The sequence below is a fragment of the Dermacentor andersoni genome, chromosome 7 (assembly GCF_023375885.2).
Source record: "Dermacentor andersoni chromosome 7, qqDerAnde1_hic_scaffold, whole genome shotgun sequence".
NCBI classification, from domain to species: Eukaryota; Metazoa; Arthropoda; class Arachnida; order Ixodida; family Ixodidae; genus Dermacentor; species Dermacentor andersoni.
The window spans coordinates 127916292-127936556 of NC_092820.1; the positions used below are offsets into that span (position 1 = coordinate 127916292).

A 20265-nucleotide genomic window follows, 5' to 3' on the forward strand; every position below is an offset into this window, starting at 1 on the left:
TCACGTCATAGCTCGCCTCCTGTGCAATGGTCGGCCATCAAGCAGAACTCAGCTGACTCATATTGCTCGGCTGAAGCCTTTCTACCCTGCTTGTACATCCTGACTCGCCCCACGGGCTTCGTCTGCTTGCGGGAAAATGTAACAGATACGAAAGGCACGGACAAGAAGAGAAGAAAGAGAGGACGAAGAAAACGAGGAGTTAGAGAGGCCGGGCTTCGCTACGATCACGCTACCATCATTGTCCAATTCTCCTGTAAATAAAACCATTTCTTCGCAACTCCTCGTAACAATATTGTACACAGAACACAAGGCACCCACCACCATGGCATTTTATTTTTGACAACAGCGACACACAGTTGCGGACTGATATACTTCCTAAAGGGGTTTCATTTTATTTTTTCATCGCAGAACCGCAAGCACAGGTTGCGTCGCGCGTATACCAAAGCCGCGTGCTGTGGCCGCGCTCTTATTTCTCTAACAATGTGGCCCCCGGCGGCTTCACGCGCTCCCGTAGGTGGCGGATTGGACTGTCACTCCAGAAGTTTAAATAGATAACCTCTTTGCATAGAAACGACGGCATGATTGTTAACATATTGTTGGCTTGGATATGTCTGGCACGACGCCCAAGACCCTGTCTTCAAACGCGTTCTTATGTTTGCGTTCGCGTCTCTGTCTTGAAGGGACGCGCACCCTAACTTGCTGCAGTGGTGCTTGCGTTGAGCGTATGTAAGGCGAAAAACGCGGTTCTAAAATGTCTGTTCACTAACTTGTGCAGTAAACCGATGTTTACAGTATTCGCGCAGTATAGTAGTAGTATAGTAAGAGTCACGAGTATGGCATCCGTAACCGCAAGCGTCATGTTATTGTCGTAACTTGTCGGGACAGCGTAGTTGTAATCCACAGGCCCTGCCACTAAGGAATACGTGGCTAGGCATGGCTGATGAATAAGTAATTGCGAAGATTGGTTTTCAGTAAAGGTTTGTTACCAAGAACGGCGGGAGCTTATACTGCCGCAAAGGACGGATGCTGGGCGGTGACTCCAATGATTTACTCGGCACATCACACATCTACACTGGAATTCAACTGGTTTCACCAACTCTTGCTTATATTCTCTCGCCCCTAAGCTGCGACTTCGCCTGCAACCCGGGCGTCAGCTTTTCCCCTTTGTCCCCCGCTTCTTTCCCAATCTGCTAAGACGTGCTTCCACTGATGCTTGCTCCTCCTTTTTCTCAATAAATGAGGGCATTCATTCATGCATTCCTAAGTTACTGCAGAAAATAGCTTGTCTTTGTCTCCTTAAGCACCCTGTCCCTCACCTGGACTCTCCCATCGCAAAACAGTTTCTGTGTTGCAAATGCCTGGGCGTCACATATACAATTTTCTAGGAATGGCCAGTAGCACGGCGGGCAATTTTAGGCGGGTGACGAGACATTATATAGAACACCTTCTCTGCCATATCCACACTCAGTGCTCTGCTTCGTGAGCTACTATTAGCCGCTACGACGAAGTACGAAATGAAAGAAACCTAGCTGGGCTGGTCGCGGGCAGCTCTTTTTGTATTCGTGATGCGTCGATTTGAAATATATATATTTCTTATCGAAGCCTAAATGACAGCGATATAGGCGAGGTGAGTTACGGTAGCTCGTTGGCCTGGACTAACGACGCTCTTCACGCAGCACTTTCGTCTTATGTGTGTTTGCGAACGGGAATGAAAGACAGGAGGGTAACACGCCTTCCTGAAATGAAACATTCGGAATAACCCTTTGTTTGGAGGTTGGACATATGTCGAGGGTCCCCGATACGAACCACTTGCAAGTCTGTATGACCTTGCAAAGGGGAACTCAGATGAAACGTTGTCAAACGTATATGCTTTTAATTATCATAAGTATGTCTTTATATAAATTCGTTACCATGAGGTGAAAGCGACTAATAAGCATTTATATTTTCTGTGTTATTAAAACATCGTGTTAATAAAAGGTGGCTGTGCTTTACAGCCCCCCAAATTAAATAGTAAGTTATGAAAAATAAATTGGTGCGGTAAATGTGCAAACGCAGACGCAAGAAAAGGCTATAGTCCGTTTCCCAGTATTCACTCAATGAAGATGGAGCACCTCTATACTCTCACGTTGTAGAAATGTCAAGAACAAAACACTTCCGAAAGAGTCAGTCACGAATGTTACTCATTATAAGATGAGCTTGCGCTGGAAAAGAAAATGACACTCAAACATAACGATGGCTGCGCGCAAAGTGCTTCCTCTGATTCCGATCTACGGATCAAGGCGTCGGTTCGTCAGATTGGAATGCTCGTACATTGCAGCGCAATCTCGGGTCGTCAAAAGTGATGGAGAATGTACGCCAGTATTCGCTTCACGCGCGCAATCTGATAAGATAACGCTCTTTCGCTATTGAATCCGTGACAACATACTGGATATTAGAAACACATGCAGGCGCATCTTGAACTATCTGATCACTTTGGAACTGTGGTTAGGCGCTAAAGAAAGCCCCCCCTCCCTTAAAAAAAAAGAGTACAGTTGCTTTCAATATTAGCTGAAACATAATGCTTGTGGTTTAAAAGGGGCCCCCAACACTGCACAGCGACGCCGACATACAGGATATTCAAGAGCGAACCACTTTCCAATTACTGGTATTTATCAAACCAGCATATCGTGGTTCAATGTAGCCCTGTAGTCCAGGGGCCAGTTCCACCAGGGTACTGTGTCGGAGCTCATGTTTCATGTCAGCCTTAACTGTCACAAAATCACAGTATTTTTTTCTTTAGATCTTATCATTAGACAGCTAAAATACATTCAGCGAAACCCTCACCTTAATATTTCAGTACTTTTCGTTCTAACGTACATATTCGTGCTTATCCATATGTTACAAAGTACTGAAAATGTACCCAATGCTTTCCTCCAGGAAGCTGTTTTTATTCCTTATGATGCCAGGAAACCGAGCCTGATGCCACCAACGCTCAGAAACCTAATCGGGAGCGCGCACAATGTTCTCGCACACCTTGTGGGATGTGCCGTAGCGCTGAGGTGCTTCTGGTATAATGTATGAGAATCGGTTGTAAAGACAGACGTGCAAGGTTGGGCCATGTGCTTAAGCTCATGAAGTTGATTTGTGCCAAGATAACCTGTCCAAGCTTTCACACTTACTTTATGAGAAGTCTACAGCACCATCAATATGCCGGCTGCTTTTAACTGCACGAAACAAAACTATTGAAACGATACAAACAATGTTAACATCATTTTATCATTCGAGTATTCAGATTGGTAATCTCTAGATGGGCGGTGTAAGTTGAAAAACCCGCCGTGGTTGCTCAGTGGCTATGGTGTTGGGCTGCTGAGCACGAGGTCGCGGGATCGAATCCCGGCCACGGCGGCCGCATTTCGATGGGGGCGAAATGCGAAAACACCCGTGTACTTAGATTTAGGTGCACGTTAAAGAACCCCAGGTGGTCGAAATTTCCGGAGTCCTCCACTACGGCGTGCCTCATAATCAGAAAGTGGTTTTGGCACGTAAAACCCCATAATTTTTAAGTTGAGAAGTTGTTTGCGTAATTAACAAAGCTACGTTAATTAAATTTTTAGTAATGGTTCTTACGTGGCTAAAGAAAATGAGCAGTTTGGAGCCCGTCCTCGAGATTATGCAGCCAAGCGAAAAACTTTCGACTAAACATGCTTCTGTAAGAGCCACGCGAAAAAATTTTTCCAAGTAAACACTCTTGGAAGGCGTAACTGACGCACGAAAAGAACATCTGTAAAGCCACAGAAAGAACAGCAGTTCACGACGGGACACAATGGAGGAAACACACACAAACTGCGCTAACTTTAGGCGCTGTTCTTTATGTGATAATGTAGCAACTAGCCCGTCAGTCATTGCTTCCAAACCTGTAAAGTCAACCTGACCACATCTAGCCTTTCGTGATGCTGTCATCAATAGTATGGCCCCGTGAACATGTTCCCCGTGGCCACATAGTCGCATTCCATTTTTATTCATGCTGCTTTCTCGAAGGCAAGCATTTTAAAGTTTTGGTGTCAATGCGGCAGTGTACGTGTGCCGCCGAAAGCTTGCTTGGTCGCAGAAGCGATGCACGACGGAATGATGGTGCAGATTTAGCGCGTCGCTGGCATCAAGACAATGCGCGGCCGCCAAGGGATGGAAGATAACGAAAGTAAACAGCTTGGTAGCTGCTCACGGAGCCGCGCCGATGGTGACGGTGCCATCATGACGAAATCTGAGGCGGCGATATTGATGGCTGCAGCGGTTTTTTTTTTGTTCTTTTATTCTTTTTTTTACAGCGAAGTCGTTAAGAGGAAGCTTTAACACGGGCCCTACTCCGACTCGGCCTATTCAAATAGATGTAAAACGCCGAAACGCTTTTCTTAGATAACCCCTGGCTGATTTTAATGAAATTTGTTGGATTCGGGACAGAAAGGTAAATTCTAGTGACTATTGGAAGCGGAATTTCTATTTAGGGCTTGAATTTTTGTTAGAGATATTCAAAAATTCGAAAGTGCGAAAAGTACACAAGCACGAAGTTTACAAATTATTAACTCCGCATCAAGAACTGATATCGCGGTTCTGTAAACAGCATCCATTAGACAATTCAAAGCGGACAAATCCAATATGCCGATTTATATCTTACGTGAAGTCGTCACGTTGTGAACAAGGGTTGTGGAAAAGCTGTATTTCCATATCATTAAATTTTTTGAGATTCATGCGTAATATATCAATTTTGTCTGCTTTAGATGTGCTGTTAGATACAATGTACATAATCGTGACATCAGTTTTCATTGCCGAAAGAGAGTTGTAAACTTGATGGTTTCGTTATCTTAAAATTTGCGACTTTTGACAATATTGAATAAACAAATGATGACCTAAATCAAGAATTCGAAACCAACAGACACTAGATTTTAAGTTTTTGTTTTAAATGCAACAAACCTTGTCAAATTCGATGCAGTGGTTGTCGAGAAAAACGAATTCAACTTTCACATTTATTTAGATAGGACCACAAGAGCTAAAGCTTCCTCTTAAGGGCTACTTTCCCCACTATCGCGTCCGCGTGTAGAGCCAAATCCCGAAGATAGCGTAATACCGGCCCGACCCGCAGCGGTGGTGAAGCATGCGTTCAGCGCTCCCCATACGTAGGCTGATCCCGAATGTAACGCCATGCCGGGGAGACCCGCGGCGGAGATGAAGCAGGCGTTAAGCACTCCCCATACGTGGGCCGATCCCGAAGACAGCGCAATGCGGGGCTGACATACGGTGGAGGTGCAATTCGCCATTAAGGGGCCCACATACACAGCTTTGCAGGTCATGTTTCTTCACAGAGTGGAAGGGCACTGAGCTTTTTTAGTTATCCGCGTTTATCCTGCATGCGTCTACGATCAAAACAAGAAGCAGGTATGCCTGGAAAATCTAAGGTGGTGGAAGCAGGTGGTAGCGGAGAAGTTAGCATACCCAGCCCCTGCACGCACTTATATCTGCATTCACATAGGTTCGTGGTAGTGATAGCGACCAAAGCTCTACTTTTTCTGCGTACTCTAGTCATTGTGAAACTAAGGATGTGGTTAGCATGCCCAGCCACTGAATGCGAATTGCAGCAGTTGCGAGTGGTGGAATCCCGCTGGGGCTGATTGTGAAGAAAGCTTCCTTTCTCTGTCCACTCTCTTGATGGTGAAGCTAAAAATGAGGAGGAGGCCTGACGGACACAACGTTGATCGTCACCATAACAGAATGAATGGACGATCTGCGGAAAAGACAAGGCACACCAAGTTTTTAGCACTTAACTTGTCCTACAGTAAAGCGCTACAATGGCAAGTATGCCCTCATGGGAATGGTAGACCGAACTGCTTCTCACTGCTAATACTGGACTGATACTAAGAAAATACTCCGTCCGCCGGCACCACGCTACACGGAAATTAGCAAAACAATGTCAGTTTATAAACTGATATTCCCAATTATCTGGTGTCCTCCTTGTGTGTGTGGAGGGCATAAAGGTCCTGGCAATGAAATGGCAGTATCTTCGTTTTTGCTGCAGTTGCACACAAACAAAATTCTTTGAAGTGATCGGACAGCGATCTACCGGTGGAGAGGACCAACCCCCAAATTAAAATAATTGCTGGTTTCAGATCTTCCAATGTACTTTACGCTTAGCTACCATCTGTTATATTTTTCTTTTTGTGCTCTTATAAAGAAGAAAACTCCACATTACTACAATATCAACAACCTTACACAAAATAGACTGGCTTTGAAGCTGTGGCCACGCACCACACTTTTGTACATTTAGCACATGTAGTATTGAGGCAACACGTTTGAGCAATATGATTAGGTTTTCGGCCAAATCACTGTGACAGGTGGGAAAAACTCGTTGTCATGCCTGGTAGAAATAATACCATCTGAAATCTTATTTACTTATATTCATTTTTGAAAAATCACTATAACCGTTTATACATTTGCTTCGTATGAGTTATATACTAGCTTGCCTCGTCAATCTCAAAAATGTATTCTCTTTTCGGGAGACGGCCTTCGTGAAAAACGACGCAACATGACAGTAAAACATCCAGCAAGGTTCTATGCAATGATGGGCGAAATTGTGCACTGAGAGCGTGTCGACTAGCGTGCGAGTGAAAGTTGAATTATGATCATTGTAAGCTTGTGTTACCTCTAGCACGATCGAGTAGTGTTAGCGATGACATTGGTGTGAAAACGGTCAGCTCGGTATGCGATTTGTTCTTGTGATCTCCACATTGAACGTCGCAGTTGTCACGGTGAGAGTACTTCTGTGACATTATTAGCCCAGTGGGCTGGGAAGGCTCGAGTGGTAGCTTACCTTGAGGAGTATTAAGTAACAATTATTAATATACGTACTTTCGAGATCATGAAAAAGATGCAGAAACACTACTGGTGTTGTCTAACTATTCGTAAACGGGCCCCCAAATTTCAATTGGTCCACCCCCAAACATTAAATAGGCCCACCCCTAAATTTCAAGTTGGCACACCCTCAAATTTAAATTGGCCCACCCCCAAATTTAAAGTTGCCCACACCCGATTTTCTTTTCTCCCAGCCCTAAACTTGGAGTTGGCCCAATGCCCAATTTCAATTGGGCCACCCCTAATTTTCAAGTTGGTCCACCCACGAATTTCCATAAATCGTCCCCCAAATTTCCACTCGACGCACCCCAAAATTTAGGTTGGCCCACCCCCATATCGCCCCCAAATACAGATTGGCCCGCCTCCACAACACCACCAAATTTATATTGGCCCACTCCAATACCACCTGCAAATCGAGGTTGACCCACCCCCATATCAGCCCCAAACTAACGCTGGCCCACCCCTCGATCACCTCAAATTTAGGATGGCCCACTGCAAATCATCCCCCAATATAGGTTAGTCCACCCATCACCCCCCCCCCCCCCCCCTATTCAGCTTGGCCCAGCCAAACATCACCCCCATGGTTAGGTTAGCCCGTCCCGATGTTACCTCCAAATTTAGGTTGGCCCACCCCCATATCATCCCCAAATCCAGGTTGGCCCAACCCCATATCAGCCCCAAACTTAGCCTGGCCCACCCCTCTATCACCTCAAATTTAGGATGGCACACCGCAAATCACACCCAAATTTAGGTTAGCCCCCCTACCTCCCCTCCCCCGATTCAGCTTGGTCCAGCCCCATATCACGCCCGTGGTTAGGGTGGCCTACCCCCCATATCACCCCCAAATTTAGGTTCTCCCACTCCCATATCATCCCCAAATCCAGACTTGCCCACCCCCAATATTCCCCCAAACTTAGGGTCACCCACCCCTATACCACCTCAAATTTAGGTGGGGCCACCCCCATATCAGCCTCAAATTCAGCTTGGCTCACTAACATTTCACCCCAAATTTAGGTAGGGCCACTCCCATATCACTACCAAATTCAGCTTGGCCCATCTCTGTATCACGCCCAAATTTATGCTGATGCCACTACCAATTTCAAGATGGCCACCCCAACCCTTTTTTTATATATTTATATGGGAAATGCGTCAAGCTTTTGGCGTTACAGACACGATTTTGCACGATTTTGCTACCAAATTGCTGGGGTACTCGCCAAAGAATGCTGCGCATTAAAAGCAAATGCACCGAACGAAGGACACCATATGTTGATCCTAAATGCTGACGGCTAGCCAAGCTAGCTTCTATGTAGAGAGAGCGGGGCAGACACAGCACGGGACATTTATTCAAATGGTTTTTTACGGCCACACCTACGGATTGATACTACTTGGCTGTAGGGAACACATTAACAGTAGCTATTAATCCAGACGCTGCACATCTTCTCCTGGTTGGTGCATTTCTTATTTCGATGAATCTTTAGAAATAATTAACGTTCGGGCAGCGACTCAGCCTAGCAGACCCTTTGTTCCACACGAATGTTGCATAGGATTGGCACTGGCCACCGGGTTGCATTGGGGCACAGGTGGACGTGATTCGCTCAGAGTGTGTGCCATTAAGGACAGCCGAAAGTCGAAGAAAACGGACCTCCCAGAAGAACGCAATAAGAATAGCCATTTTGTTCTCCCACGTTCCACGCTACAAAGCACGAAAGTTTTTTTTTTTTTTTCATAACACAAAGCCATGCGCAAGTTTCTAGTTAAGATGTCCAATGAATAAAATCTTCATAAAACCGGTGACTTAATGAACACGATACTGCTACGTTTTATGAAGGAAAAATAGAAAGCATAATATTTCAACAGCACCACTGGAAAACCAGAACCGAAAGCAAATCTTGAATTTTTTGTTTCTGCCATTTGATAGGAGATAATAAAACTAAGTCCTGTGCGGCTTTGAAAAAATGTCCTGCGGAAAAACCAAAACCGAAAGCAAATCTTGGGTTTTGCGATTCTGCCATCTAGTGAGAGACTACAAAACTAGGCCCTATGCGGCTTAAAAAAAAGTGCGAAGCGGGAATCGAACCACGGCAACCGCGACGGGATACGAAAGGTGCGCGCGATTCTACCACTCGGCCACGGCTTCCGAGGCTTCGCCCAGTGGTACGCTCATGTTTTTATAGATACCACGTGAATTTTCACGACAGTGTTACAAAAAACGCTTTTGGGAACATTGTTGCGCCATGTGTGGAGAGTCGAGGTAGGCATCAATCGAAAGCTAAGTCTCCGGACTACATACGCTGCACTGCGTATTACGATAGACGTCGTAGGTTAATTACAGGCACCGTTCGTGCCTCGAAAATCGAGTACAAATTTTCGTCGTTTCCATAGGCTTCCATTGCTAAACCTTTAACCGCTGTGGGAACAAAATTCTTACGTGCCATAGCGTGATCACTGTATTTGGATCGTGTGGATTGTCTTCCAGAACACGTCTGTCGCCTGCGTTTTTCGATAATCGACCTGCAGCTTTTGTTATTCGCGAAAAACCCGCTCGTTCCATTGAAAACGCGCTAGCTTCGTGCCGGGGCCGCTTGGGGCGCTAGTTGGTACGTGTCCACTAAAGCTGGATATGAACATGGCCACAATTAGTACATGCCCGGTGTAGTTGGAGAAGTATGGGAGAGGCCTCTGCCCTGCAGTGGGCATAACCAGGCTGATGATGATGATACTTAAATGAGTGATGGGAAGCATAGGCCGGCCAACAAGCCTTCTGAGAAGTCTACCGAAGGTTTTCAGAGCATTGCGGAAACGCTGCGGAAGAACGACGGGGTTCTATGTGGGTCGCGCGGCCATCTTGAAAAGACCGGTACACGACGAGGAAATGCACGGAGACTTATATGTAAGGCGGCCCGGTAAGTTAAAAAAAGCAAAAACAAAGACAAGTAGTCTCGATATCACACGTTAAGCCACGGTTGACGTCGGCAACAAACGTTGTCAGCGAAGAAACACCGGGGTTGCTATCCTATATACTCAATTTCACACACAGCAGGCAGCAACGCTATATACGAAGGTTAGATAGCGTTTTAACCATGTTAGCGCTCGCGAACAAAAAAATAGCACGTTCCATTTGCATGTGAACGAAATATAAACGTATGGGTCCCGCAATTCGACGGGCTGCGAAATGCGCGGAGTAACACTTCTCTGAACGCACTACTTGCGTAGCTGGCGCAGCGTACGCCCATTCGCCATCTTGTCAGTTCCGATTGGCTCGCGTGTCTGCTACGGCCTCCCCGATTGCTTCGAAACGCAAACAGACGGCAGAAATCTACGATGCCAAGGATGACACTCCAGTACTGTTGCTACCCTGAACAAATTACTCCATTTTCTCAGAAGTTCCCTATGTTCGCGTTTTCGACCAATAAGAGGGTGCGCTGTAGAGCCAGTCAGAGTAAGAAAGGAGTCATAGACAGTAAACTCGAAAGTTTACAAGACAAAATTTCGAACTTTAAGACAATACGGCGTAATTTCACTGCTTCCTGAATAGCAAGCGGAGCACCCCAGCTCCGTGTTATCCGAGTCATATATTCGGAAAATATTGAGCCGAATAAATTAACTGCACCCGGTAGCAACGATATGCCGGCGCTTCGATAAAGCCACCGTCCGTAATAGGTTTGCCTTCCTCGAAAAAAAAAAATATAGTTTCCCCGCGTCCAGTCCAGCAGGTGGAATTGAGATCGCCGTTCTGTATCTCTGCATCCTTCTATACCACCGGACGATCAAAGCAAAAAAAAAAAAAAAAAAAAAAACACGCAAGAGGCAGAAAGGCAACCGAAGAAAAATTAAATCCGAGCGTGGAAACGAAGTCGAGGAAAAGAAACGGCACACATGCATTCTCTAAATACACTTTCCCTCATGTCGATAACCTATTTTTAATTCGGTTTCTAAGCGCAACGAAGCCACCACGCGTGCCAACACACACACACACACACACACACACAAAAAGAAATGAATAAATGGCGACGGAGAGAGGAGGGCGAAGAAAGTCCAACCTAAACGGAAGCAGTAAGATGTATACAAACCGGCAGAAGCTTTTACCCCCCCCCCCCTCTCTCTCTTCTGTTTAATTCCTTTCTTTTTTTTTTTTCCTTCGCAAGGTATAAACACAGTCGCCTTTAACGCTCTTGGAGCAAGCGCGGTCACGAAATCAAAAGCAACTTATGCCGACTGCGCTAAAAAAGCAACAAATACCCACGGTGCCCCCGGTAGCAGCCGCGGTTACCGACTCGCTCGCCTAGCTAGGAGGCCAAGCCAACAGGTTTTCTTCTTTCCGCCATTACGTTCCTCCCCTCTCTCTCTCTTTCTTTTTCGCCAGTTTCCAGCGTCGGCCAACCTCGCGTTTCCCATTCATGCACGATACGCGATTCGCACGATCGCAGAGAGCGATTGGAAGCGGCTCAAGAAACGCCGCCGCCGCCTTCGGCAGCAACGGGAAAGCTGCAATATAAACGCGCTCAATGAAAGCGCGACGCCGTTCAATGCGTTGGCATAACAAAAGTCAGGGCGTAGGCCCTCAATGATAACGCGCGAAGGACGTGGAAACAAAGGCGATCCGGGGAGGACAGTCGAAGTTCGACGAGCGTCGCACAGCACCGCTCCGACACCAGAGGCGGGAAATGTTTATTCTTCCGGGGGGAGGGGGATTTGAAGGAGGAGGATATGAAGAAGGCGTGAGAAGAAAAGCGTAGTCCTTTCTTTAGCAAACAGCGCGAATAACGGGACACATAAAATAGACACTCCATACAAGCCCTGACTTCCAACAAGTGTGTTTATTGCGCGAGCGCAGAATATATCGCGCAATAAACGCACTTGTTGGAAGTCCAGCGCCTGTGTCGCGGCCTCTTTTCTGCGACCCGTTATTCGCGCTGTTTGCTAATGAACGTGTTCGTACCAACAAGCCCGGCTAGCCACTATTCTGAAAAACCGTAGTGCCGCGCACGAAGGTCTTTGTGGCGACGATGGCTACGAGATGGCGCCAGAGTAGCGCGCGTCGTGTCTATGTAAACAAAGCGCTCCATGATAGGAGGTTGTCTGCGACGGCTGCTGTGAATCGCAACAAGGCGTCACCCACGCGCTTCCTCTCGCGAGGCAGTCGCGCTACACTTAGCTCCGTTTGCAGCGTGCCGCACAAGACAGACTGTCCGCGCCAGCCAATATATAGCGAAGTGAAAACACGTATACAACTGCGCTCAAATTATAGCTACGGCACCTAGAGGAAAGTCTAGGTGGCGTTGAGAGAAGCGGGAGAGGAGAAAGGAGGCGAAGCGTCAGGGAGGAGGAGGCAGGCCGAGGCTCACTGGGTTGACCTCCTGCGGCAGTTGCTACGGTTTCTGGTCTCTGTGTGCGCTAAGGGCGTACCGGGTTCGTCTCGTGATCGGAGCCCCCCCCCCCCCCCCCCCCCCCCCTGCCCCGCACTCGCCGTAGTCGGCGCCTATGGCTCCAACACATGAAATTGGTTCAGTGTTACGCTGCATTGGTCGTTGATACGTAGGCTGTACCACGTGATTACAGCCTGCATGCACCGTCTGCGAAGAAAAAAGAAATTGCGGTACTATCGGCCTTCAAACATTTGCTTCAGAGTGTGCATGCAGTTTCTGCCAAATGTTTAGAGTTCACCGCATACTGAGACTCCTGCAGAACATTGATTGTTTCAATGCCCCAGAGGGTCAATTCACAGCCTACTCAGAGCAAAGAAAAGATGATGCAATACCTTTCTATAGTTCTTGGTTAGCTTTAATAGTTAGGTGCCAACCCATCTTTTATGAACTTCGAGAATGCAGTGTCTGATCTAATGGCAGCAGTGCATGCGCGCAGTGGCATCTCTTTGTAGTATGTGAACAATGCAACCACATGTTAAATTTGTTCAGGTAAGATCGCCTACTGTTTACCAAAATGGATTGATGAATTTACGTACAACATTGCTGGTTCACTGTGTCGATTTTTCATCTTGAACTGGAGAGCAATGGCAATTGAAATGGATTTCATAGGCATTGTTCGTCATCGACAATGATACAACAATCCCACACAAATTAGAACCAATATTGTTGAAAGCCAGTGCCAATGAGATTATTAAGCATGGACGTACCAGTATCCTGCTGTTTGCATCTGATTTCAAGTTAGACATTCTGTGCTTCCTGTTCAACTTGTCACGTAGAAGCAGACAACTGCAGATTCATCAGTTTGACCAGGGAATCCATACTTTGGCGATTTACTGTTCAAAATTACATGGGGAGACCAAGAGCCTGTCTTTTCACACATTTTGCTTTAATCATTTGTAGTGAAATGGTGAGAACGCAAGCACATTCTTCTGTTCTGTCACCAACTACCTTCTCTCTCCCTCCTGCTCCTGGCCTTTCAGCCCTTAATCAGTAATGACCTAGCAAAACCAACAGTGTCCAGTGGACTACATCAAGAGGAGCCTGATACAGATTGCCATTGGAACAGTGGGATGGGGGTTTCTTAGTCCAGTCACTTCTTTAGGACAAATAACGTTTTCATTTCTTCATGAATTACTGGCCATCAGCCTTGCCATGCTTAATACGCACAAGAAGCGAGAACTGGACTAGTTGGAATGTGTTCATGGCTCGTCAGCGCAACAACTAGACATGGATGAAACAGAAGAGATGATCAGCAGTGCATGCGATCACCTCTTCACTGTGATTGCTTTCAGAAGAAAAAATTACGCATTTGTAAATTATGACAAATTTCAAAAGGGCTCGAAGTCTACATGCTTTCATGTACGACCAATCAGGAGGATAACTATAAGCCTCTGCTCAGTTTTAAAATGTTCCTTGAAGAATGCGGCTTGCAATTTAACCTCCATCACAGGTAAATCTTCCAGTCCGTGGTGTAATTCAGAATGCACGTGGTCTCACTGAAAACGAAAAGCTGCCTAGAAGAAACTTCTTTGTAATCAATGTACTTGAATGCAATGTATTCAAGCAACAAGTCAATCCAAGATAAGCCTCCAGATAGAATTTGACGATATTTTCCCATCAAATGCTAAGCTAATGCCATACCAATATTTAAATGACCAATTACAAGATTACCTTTCTCACCTGGAAACAAGCAATATAATAGTCACTAATGCTTCACTGTCTGAAGAGAAGGCTGGCCTAGGCATTTTCTCTCCTTCTCTTTGTTGGTCCTTTCCTATTTGCCTTCCAGATTGCATGCCTATTTCCAAGAATTATTGGCGATTGTTCTACCACTGCGCAAACTTCCCGCTAATAAATCGTCAGCTGTCGTAGTTACGGATTCTCCATCGGTATGTTGGTCACTTTCCATGGTAATAAATGCAGCTGTCTGAAGTGTGTTCCAAAACTTAGTCCCTGCAACTCTACAAAAAATTAATTTGCTGTGGGCTCCTGACCATCGCGGTTTATACTTAAACAAAATGACAGATTTATTAGCCAGAACATCTTTAACTGGGTCTTTGACTGCTGTGTTACCAGATACAGTTTACCTCACTGCATCGAGATACAGAAAATTTTGTTTACAGAAAATCCTGTTCACAGCAATATTATTTAAGCAAATTATCAGTGATATCATCTCCAGACTTTCAGCACCTCGGTTTTTGCTGAAATAAACAGCGGTGCCCTTCTTGTTAACTGGAAGTTACATACATGGGATAATGCTCTCACATCCCACAAATGAATCTTTATTTACATAGAGCTGGTCTGACGATGTGCCCGCTCTGCCACAAATGTAAGGAAATTGAGTCAATAGACCACTACTTCTTATCATGCAGAGAATATTCACACCGGAGAATGATATTTGAACCTACAGTCTGCAAAATTGGATTAGGATTAAGTATGCCAGGATTATTATCATCTGGGGCCTCAACACCAGACTATAATCACAGAGATGTTTGTTCTGCAGTATTTGATTATTGAACTGATACAAAAAGATTACCCTGCTAATTATTGTATCTTTATTCTACATATCAGATCCGAATTCATTTCACCCAAATTAGTTTCTCAAAATTCTTTACTAACATTAATTCTCTATATTGTAGCCTCTTCTAACATTCCCCTTTCAATTAATCTGACTGCTCGCTTGCGTACTAGTCTAGTTATTGCAACATGTTTTTTTTTTTTACTTTGAGTTTCTTATTTTTAAATAAGAATTTCTTTTAGCTACCTCCTTCCGCCCGTTTCTTAGCCTATCCCCTCAGTGGTAGCGAGCCATGACAGAGGTCCATCATCATCATCATCACCTTCTTTTTCATCTGTGTAGTTCATGCGCTGACAGATCATGTTTAATGTGCACATGCTTATCAGATCATTAAAGTAATTGGTCAAGCAGTATTGTGCTTTGTAATTGCTTTAAAGCATAACAGACACATGAGAAAGCCGAGCAGTGATAGTTCTTCAGCCCTGGAATACTTCAGGTTCACGCCTCCAGCACTACAGTTAGAGTGCCTGCAACAGAAAATGTCCTCCCCCTAACCTATCTCAACAATAATTTTTCCCCGAATCATAAAACCTTCTTGGTGAGGTCAATCATGTATCCATGATACCAATGTGCTCTTTCAGCATGTCAGAACATAACCTGCAATGCACATGAAGGCTTCGACATCTCTTGCAAGTTATGCAAGAAATCAGTGGCCTTGGTATTCAATGCTGTATACCAATACCCATTAACTGAATCTTGTCCTTTCCTCAGAACAGGTGGCCATAGGTTTTCTGTTCAATGTGTGCAGTGGACAAATAAACAACCTCCTACAAGTAATTCTACAGACGTGCTTCTTATTTCACACACCCTAATCAATGAATGAAAACTTCCAGGATCTCTTACTGAAGCCATGCATGTAGTCTGCATGAACATTATCGTGGATTGCATGACATATCTTGGACTTGACCAACTTTCTATTCTCTTGCATGAACATTGTTAAAATAATAACAGTGCTCATAATTCTCTTATACAGCCTACAGGCCCTCAAGAAGTATAAATGTATTTCAAATGTTTGCAATAAATACCCTTGTCAAAACACAGGTGCCTTTGAGCATGCCCGAGTATATTCGAGCTGAAATCGACATGCATCAAGCGCTGGTACACATTCCTTATGAGCACAGTCTACTTCAATCCTGCTGTACTCGCTTAAGCTTTGTCTTCCTATAACAATATTCGCAATGTTTTGATGCAGACCAACTTCAACAAGGATCAAAAGCGACTGTATGACAGGTATCTGACACACATTTACAGTGATGAATCGAATATGGGCACACAATCACTGCAGAAAACAATACAGCTCTTCAGCTGCATTCACAACACTTTGAAAAGCCATTTGTCTTCATCCATCACCATTGCAAAAACCTGTTCCTAAAATGCTGGGCTTCAACCAAGAAAATTCTTGTTTACTTTCCACAAAATATGAAGTATAGGTACCCCATTACGATATTGCGCATGAGCGTAAATGCCAAACTATGAGTTCCATCATGCCACATGCTGCTGTTATGGCACATATTGAGAAATTATAACCATACAAACGCCTTTCTAAAGTTTATAGTAGGCAGTTGCTGTTATCTTTTGCGCTGCCACATCTCGTTTTTTATGAAGAAGAGTGTGATGACCAGGGCTACACATAAAGTGGCCCTGTTGCTCTAAACCACACAAGCATTGCAGACTATATAACACAATTCAACATAAACATTTAAAATAGGAAAGCTTCTAGACACAGCAAACAGGCAGATGGAAGCCTTAACTTCAACAGAACTGCTGAATGCACAAATTGAAGCTTTGTGCACGATAACTATCCCAGATCGCAGAGTTTCAAAACAAAATAATCAATGCTGCAGCAATGCAAATCACATAGCAATTACATAAAAAGAAGGAAAGCGAACCACTAGAAGGCAAGCCTAACAGAGATGCAACACATCATGCAGCAGTCCACAAAACTCCTTCCGTGCCACGTACTTACTGTGAGATGAGTTGTACCAGATAGTTCTGGGTGATATTGCAGAAGCACAGGGACGCCCACCACCAGAAACAGAGCAGGAGGCGAAGGGCAGAAAAGCAAGCACGTGGAGGCACAGCAGAAAAGGACGCAGGGACCCAAGAATCAAGGCAAGGTAGGTACGCAAAGCTTGCGCGAAGTTCTCACCCCACAAGAAGCGAGCCGACACACTGGACAGACAGAGAGAAAGAGAACAGACATGTGCTGCTTGTGTCAAGCGACTTGATGCGAATGCGCCAACACTTGGCATCGCCAACCATTAACGACTCGCAAAGCTCTCGTCAACGGCTCTGAAAGCTTTCATTTAATTTCAACCAAAAGCTTTTGTCTACAAAATACACTTGTAGTTGAAGCGATCAAGTACCTATGACCTTATGTCTCTCACGCCATTATACCTGAAGTCACTGCTACACATGTGCTTTTAATCACAATAAATATTGCGATGACAATGGCTGCAATAATTTTGCAGCAAGTCGGTTTGACAATTGTGATATTATCACAAAAGATATTTCAACGACCAAAGCTAAAGAACTTGCACTAAAAGCCTCAATGGGTATAATTTCAGTTCAATCTATTTCAGTTCGCTTTACAAGTGTATTGTTCATGCACAGCTGTAACTACTAACACTGGGAATGAGTGGAAACATTTGAAGGCGAAACGAGTTGTGAGACCACAACACACCACAACTTGCCTTAATTTTTAATGCCATTAAGTATGTCCGTGTGGCACCATGTCCGTGTGGCACCAGTGTGGTACCAAGTGAACAAGCACTCAAACTTTAAGGCTTTAAGCAGTTAATATAATTTGTTACGCTTGAGTGCCCATATCAGAATTTCTTTAAGGGGGAAATGTGCTTGATATGATGTCCTAATGTCCTCCCCTCCTCCCCAAGCTATCTGTTACTAAAAGATTACTCCAACAGTTTTCTTCATGCATAAAATTAGGCTGTTTTGATGACTTTCGTACTAATATGGAGTTTCCCCTAACACGGGATGGCCTTCTCCAAAAGATGTTGGTCAGTGATCACTGGGGAAATATTTTTCTTCTTTATTGGAGTAGTGACTTGAAAGTTGGCTTCTGTAGCAAACCAACCTTCATATTCTAGAGTGCACTTTCGCTCGACGCTACACCTCAACTTGAGAAAGTGAATCACAGCACCACCTTTCGACCAATGTGGTTGCTGCATTTAAATCATGTTCCATGGCAATTCCCAAAGGAAAATTTTGTAGCCAAGTGCTCTTAGCATCTGTACTTGAGTGCATTGGTGGGTCCTTCAAGCAGTTCATCGTAAAAACCCCTGAGGAGAATTACTAAAGCTTGGTGTCATCTTCAGTGACGGGGGGGTCCCTGGTGTGTCCTCAGTGGAGAAGAGGAAGAGTTCGAGGGCCATTCGCGAATATGTGGTTAAATTCTTTCCTTTCCTTCAGAACAAAGCAACTTGTATGGCCACCTCTAAAAGAGACCCTTGATGCCGTCTCACTTTGAGCAGCTCTCAGAGCAATTATTGTTAGCCCAGCTTTACACAAACGATATGTAACATCTAACTTGCTAACTCTGAAAATGTTATTACAATTTGTGGTGCACTTGCCTTTCACTAGTAATTCCTTGCTGCAGCTCCTCTCATCTTCATAATCGGCTATTATACTTGGTCATATCACAAAGTTCAAGTTTTCTACTTTCCTTCGTGCTGTCGAACTATATAGCATGGTCCTGCAGCGATACTGTGGTAACGAGTGATGCAGTTTCCTTTATCAAAAAGTTGCAAATGTAGATGTGTTAAATTCATACAAGTAATGCCCATTCTGTTCTGTTTCGCATATTTCTTCACATTAATACTTGCATTTATCTTTGCATTGTTTAACTTGCTTTATATAACTTGTTCATTTATTTTCAGACTAAATTTAGCTAGTTGGTGTACACTCTTCATGTCCTCAATGCTCTTGCATGCATCTGAAGGGTGATATTAATAAATAAAAACAGCAGAGGACGGGTGTTCCAAGCAGAAGTTGTGGAGAAGAGAAGGCATTACCTTTTCACTTGTTAAATGGAATAGAGAGATTCAGTTAGTGGACAAAATTGTTTGGTACAAAGAGAGCATTTCAGAGCAGCTGACTTCTAGATATTTGCAAGTCATGAATTAACAAGTGATAGCTAGTAGCTGTCAGGCTACAAAGAGAAAGAACCTATGATATAAGAGGCTGTCACTGTGTGACTACCAGTTCACTCTTCAATAACACACACACACACACACACACACACACACACACACACACGCACACACGCACGCACGCACGCACGCACGCACGCACACACACACACACACACACACACACACACACACACACACACACACACACACACACACACACACACACACACACACACACACACACACACACACACACACAATGATCACCTTCAGCGAAGTCGAAAGAAAATATGCTGTGAATGCACTAGAGAGCTCTACAGCATAATCTGGTCACGTTCCAGTTGCAAACCAGGTCCACAAAAACATCACCGCACCCAGAAGCTTAATAATAATTTCCCTTAATTCATCTCGCAAGCACGACTGCTTTTTCTAGTCAGGCGCAATAAAACGCTGTAAAGTACACTTTCATGCAGCATCCTAACAAATATCAGCCCAAGCAACAATGATTTAACTGCGGATATCGTGTATTTCTTTCTTTTCCTTTTCATATACCTTTTTTTTTCTTTTTTTTTTCTGCGCCGCCGTCACCTGTTGAAAATGACAGCAACCTCAGAACGTATCGCAAATCAACTAGGCAATAAAGTGAAATACGAACGTCCCATTTATACTGTTATCGCGACGAAAATAAAACTCCACGCTCCAATTTCACAGGTTTGCTGCGCCAATGAATGTCATTCACGCTCTACATGGAGCTCGCGGTTGCGGCGTTTATTCGCTCCTACCGTCGAAGCAAACCCGTTGTATTCGTAAACCGCAAGATTGATGCAACGGTGAGCGTTCACTTCGCAAGCATCCGCTCCCGCACCAAGCAACGCCGACGTCGCCTGCACGGGATGCTTTCGTTTGTTACCACGCCGGAGTCGGCTACTCAAACAAACATTCCAGTACCTCCGAATGCGCTACGTTAGAAGCAGGAAGTTGCCTTCGGCTAGAGTGCTATCTAGTTCGGCGAAAGCTCGCTTTCGCGCACCTATTGTATACCTATTGTCTGCGTTTACAACAGCACACGTCTCAGGTTCACACGCGGCCCCTCGCTTTCCGCAAACCGTTGCTCCACTTACAGAGAAAATTCTACCGCACTGGCGCTTGCTCTTGCCAAAACGATTCAAACGTTACTCACTGCGGCGTTATAAATAAAGATAAGCAGCGGCGGACGAACGAGCCGTTCGCG

The 20265-nt window shown here is 44.8% G+C and overlaps 1 protein-coding gene across 3 annotated transcripts in view; it reads right to left on the reverse strand.

Annotated features, from left to right (window-relative positions):
• Positions 1-20265, reverse strand: part of LOC126533847 (putative FERM domain-containing protein FRMD8P1) — a 116558-nt gene that overhangs the window by 95959 nt on the left and 334 nt on the right. Inside the window, exon 2 of one of the 3 annotated variants that reach the window (XM_055072443.2) lies at positions 16850-17055. The exons of the other annotated variants lie outside the window; for them this stretch is intronic. The gene's annotated coding sequence lies outside the window, so the exon portion shown is untranslated. The remainder of the gene's footprint in view (positions 1-16849; positions 17056-20265) is intronic. 3 annotated transcript variants of the gene reach the window in all.